This window comes from Beta vulgaris, chromosome 4 (assembly GCF_026745355.1).
Source record: "Beta vulgaris subsp. vulgaris cultivar EL10 chromosome 4, EL10.2, whole genome shotgun sequence".
Classification (NCBI taxonomy): domain Eukaryota; kingdom Viridiplantae; phylum Streptophyta; class Magnoliopsida; order Caryophyllales; family Amaranthaceae; genus Beta; species Beta vulgaris.
In genome coordinates, this window is record NC_079205.1 from 19,823,383 (window position 1) to 19,828,024 (window position 4,642).

Genomic DNA, 4,642 nt, shown 5'->3' on the forward strand with positions numbered 1-4,642 from the left:
AATTTATTGGATCTCTTAATCAATTGAGTAAAGACCATTCGAGAGAGGATTTAGTTGATTGACTAAGTGGTTATTCTTGAGGACCATTCGAGAGAGGACTGGAGTATTTTAGAGGAAAACTAAACCTTGCATAATTGTCTCCTTTGCTTCACAATCGCATTAAAGATCATTGTCCATTCTTATTCATACTAGTAACCTTAACTCTAGTGTCTTCCTATCTGATATTTTAATTCGTGTTAATTGCTAGTTCTTGTTATTAGCTAGTCATAGTTGTTACATCTTTTAAACCCCCCAAACCCTTCAATTAAGTAATTTAGATTTGATAGATTTTAATTAGTCCCATTTTTCCTATGGATCAATCCTTGACTTGCCTTTGCTACATTCTTAGTAATTGCTTGTTAGGTTTTATAAATATTGTTTAGAAATTGATTTTTGGTGTCTTAAAGACACACTAGAAACCTCTTATCAAAATGGCGACGTTGCCGGGGATATTGTGCTATTAATTGAAGTTTATTTTAGTTTAGCTTTGCTTAGTTGATTTATCTTTTATTTTCTTTTTTATTGTGGTTGTTATTTGCTATCCTCTATTTAGCTTTGTTGTGTTACATGAGAAGAATAGCTCACGGTTCACCCACTTTGCCTTTAGATCCTGAAATTGACCGTACATTGCGAAAGCATCGGAAAAATTTGGAAAAATTGTCTTTAGGTTTTGAGCCATCTTCACCAGTCTCAAGTGCAACAAGTGAAGTTGAATCAGAAATGGGTGAAGCAAATCCACAACTCTTTAGGGATTTCAGAAATCCAGGTTCCTATGTTTCTTCAAGGTGGTATTCGACCCCCACCACCACTACAAATTTCAGCATTCACCTAGTATACTCAGATGGTGAAAGCAGAGCAATTTTGTGGGGGTTCGGATGAGGATCCTCTTGAACATCTTGACAGGTTTCTTGAGATCTGTGCTATGATAACAACAAATGACGTCTCCCCAGCCTATATCAAGATGCATTTGTTCCGATTTCTCTTACCGGAAAGGCAAATATGGCTCAAGAGCTTGCCTGCAATTCCCTCACTACATGTGGGAAGAAGTCACAATGACCTTTTTGAATAAATACTTCCCGGAGTGGAAGACAACAGACATAAGGAGGAAGATCTCCTCATTTGAGCAAGAGAACGGTGAGACACTTGCAGAAGCTTAGGAGCGGTTCAAGGAGATGATCTGTTCATGCCATCACCATTAGTTCAACAAAAACCTCCTCATGAGGTTTTTCTATGATGGCCTTGATCCTATATCACGTGCCAACCTTGATGTTGGAGGGAGAGGTCAAATTTCTAATATCCCGCAAGGCCAACTTGAGTCTGCAATTGAGGAAGTGATCAAGAACTATTCATGGGGTGGACGACGAAGAGGCGCTCAACCTAAGAAGAGTAGGAAGTTTGAATTAGATCCCATGGATCAAATTCAAGTTAAGATGGACCAGCTTGACAAGAAGATCTAAAAGATCAATCTTTCCTCATCTAATCCTTCACAGTTAAATTCTTTTTCTTGTGATATTTGTGGTGGTACTAATCATGATACTTCTTATCGTGGAGGTACCCATTCGGAGCATGTGGCGGTGATAAACTCTAGAGGAGATGGTTATTAAGGGAAACAAGGGTATGGAAGCAATCAACAAGGTGGGTGGAAACAACCTCAACCAAACTACACCCAAGGCTTCAACCAACCTCAACAAGGCTTCAACCAACCTGAACAAGGATGGAATCAACCTTAATAAGGGTACAACCAAGCTCAACACCAAGGTTATGTGCAAGGGTATAACCTAAATTATAATCAAGGTGGTTCATCCTCACAAGGGTCCAACATTTACTAAGCTCCACATCAAAGAGCCAGTACCCAAAAACCTCCCTCTAATCCTACATTCCCCAAACAAAATCTCGAACCTATTCCATCTCTTGATCCAACCTCTCTGCAAATTCTTTAACAACTCCAATCTATGAACCAAATTCTCCAAAACCATGAGCAAAGGTTTCACGAGCTACAAGCCCATAACAAAATGCTTGAAACCCAAATCACCTAAGTAGTCGATAAAAATTCCTCAACTCCAACAAATCAACTTCCGGGCCAACCCATCCCTAACCCCAACCTCCATAAAGCTAAAGCCATCCATTTGAGGTCGGAAACGAGTTATGAGGGTCCTAAGATGCCTGATGGGGAGTTAGAGAAGGGAGGAAAAGTTGAGGAAAGTGAAAAAGAAGAATCCGTGGAAAGAGATGAGCCATAAGTCCAAGTTGGTGATAAAACTCCATTACCATCACCTCCACCAACCAAGACTTATGTGCCTCCGGTTCCTTATCCTCAAAGGTTGGTAGAGAGAAAATTGAGTAACAAGTTCACTAAATTCCTCAATGTGATGAAGAGCCTGTAAATTAACATTCCTTTTCTTGAAGCTATGTCTCAAATGCCGGCCAATGCTAAGTTCTTGAAGGAGATTATCTCCAACAAACGCAAACTTGAAGATGAGCTTATCACCCTACCCTACCAAGTGTGTGCTCTTGTGTAGCGAACCATGTCCAAGAAGCAAAGGGACCACGAGAGTTTCATCTTGTCGGTGAAGATAGGTGATTTAGCCTAAGGGTGCATCGGTCGACTTAGGAGCGAGTGTCAATTTGATGCCACTATCCATTGCTAAGCACCTCAAATTTCCTCTTCATCCTACGGAAAAAACAATTCAATTGGCAGACCGCACTGTGACAGTCCTCTATGATGAGTTGGAAGATATACCAATTCAAGTTGGGCATGTGTTTGTGCCATGTGATTTTGTGGTAATGGATAATATGGAAGAAAATCCAGAGACTCCTCTTATTCTTGGAAGAGAGGCTCTAAAGACATTAGGTGCCGTGATAAACTACAAAAATGATACAATCACGGTTGAGGTAACCAATGAGCGGGTTGTATTTGAGTTCTCTAAGACTTTGAAGGGGCCTATGATGGAGAGAATTTGCCGGGTAAGTCTAGTGGAGGATGAGATAGAGGATGCTGCGAGTGTGCTTCACATAGGGGATGAGTTGTATGCTTCTCTTACCGAATCCCCTAGCTTGGATATGGAAGAGGTGAAAGAATTTTCCATACTTCTTGACACTACCATTGAGGAGACATAAGATGAAGCATTCGAGATTCTAGCTACATCCAATGAGAAAGAGGAGTGTTCTAAGCCTCCTCCAAAGGTAGAGTTCAAACCCCTTTCCTCTTCTCTTAAATATGTTTTTCTTGATGATGCATGTACTTATCCCGTTATCTTCAATTCCAGTCTTGATGACATCTCTATATCAAAATTGATTAGGTACTACAAAAATATAAAAAAGTCATTGGGTATTCGATTGATGACCTTATAAGCCCTTCTCTTGATATGCACCGTATCCATCCCATCGATACTAATGCCTCCTCCATAGAGCATCAGAGAAGGCTCAATCCTAATGTAACAACCTTGAAAATTAAAAGAGTTTACTTAACGATAATTGTAATTATTTATTATATATTATTTTATTCGAATTAAAATATGAATATTATATTTATAATGATATATTAAAGTTATTTACGAAATTAAAGTTCATAAGTTAAGGTGTCATTTTATTTCATGTTTTCATAAAATAGGTCTAAATAGGTTAAGTATTGTAGTTTAAAAAAAAAGAAAAGAAACCCAACCCCATTTACTGTTTTCTCCCTCCTCATTTCGTGTCTCATTGAGAGACATCCAGAGGACTTCTTCCTCTTGCTTCGTGTCTTCTGAAAATTTTATTCTACTCCCAGGAGCACGTAGCACACTGTGCTCCTGGTACCAAAACTACCGTGTTTTGGTAAATTAGAAAAGTATAAAACGCGCGAAATAACCAAATATAACATTTATTTCAGTTGATCATTATTATGTTCGAACTTCTCTCTCTTCTCCAATCTTCTCTGTTCGCTTCTAATTGTTATTGGTTTCATTATCGGTTTTTGCAATTCTCTCGTCGATTTTTGTTAATTTAGGTGATCAAATGTCGAATTTAGCTTCTGCTATTGTTGGAAGTTCGACAGAAGATTTGTCTGATTCAATTTTTCCTAATTCAAAACCTATTTGTAAGTTTTGAATGATTTCAATTGCTTTATTGTTGGTTTATTGTTGTTCGATTTTGCAATTTATTGTTCGTTGTTGCGTAATTCGATTGTGTTGTTGCTAAATTTTGTGACTTGCATGTTGTTTTTTGAATTGTAGGTTGTGTTGTCAATTGGTAAGTTTTTGAATAATTGCTACTTCAAAATCAATTGGTAAGTTTTTGAATAATTGAATGATTTTGATTGCTTAAGTAATTTCATAACATCATGTGTTTACAATTTTTATAAATTTTTCTTTGTGTTGTTGCTGAATTTTTTTGAATCAGTTGATAATTGAATATAAATGTATAAAACATCATTGGTGATTGAATTAGAACAAGTAGCTTTTGAATTTAGAACATATTGCCAATTGAAGTAGAACACGTAAAGTAATTGTGCTATTGTTGTTGAACTTAATCAGTTTGAACTAAGAAATAAAATTATTAATCAGTTTGACATGAACATTTTTCATTTTGAACATTATTGCTTTGGTGTTAGAACATTTATTCATTT

The 4,642-nt window shown here is 37.2% G+C and overlaps 1 non-coding gene across 1 annotated transcript; it reads right to left on the reverse strand.

Moving 5' to 3' along the window:
• Nucleotides 1-1,133: 1,133 nt before the first annotated feature.
• Nucleotides 1,134-1,240, reverse strand: LOC125497139 (small nucleolar RNA R71). Its single transcript, XR_007273781.1, has one exon. It is a non-coding gene; the product is annotated as a small nucleolar RNA R71 (small nucleolar RNA).
• Nucleotides 1,241-4,642: the final 3,402 nt, after the last annotated feature.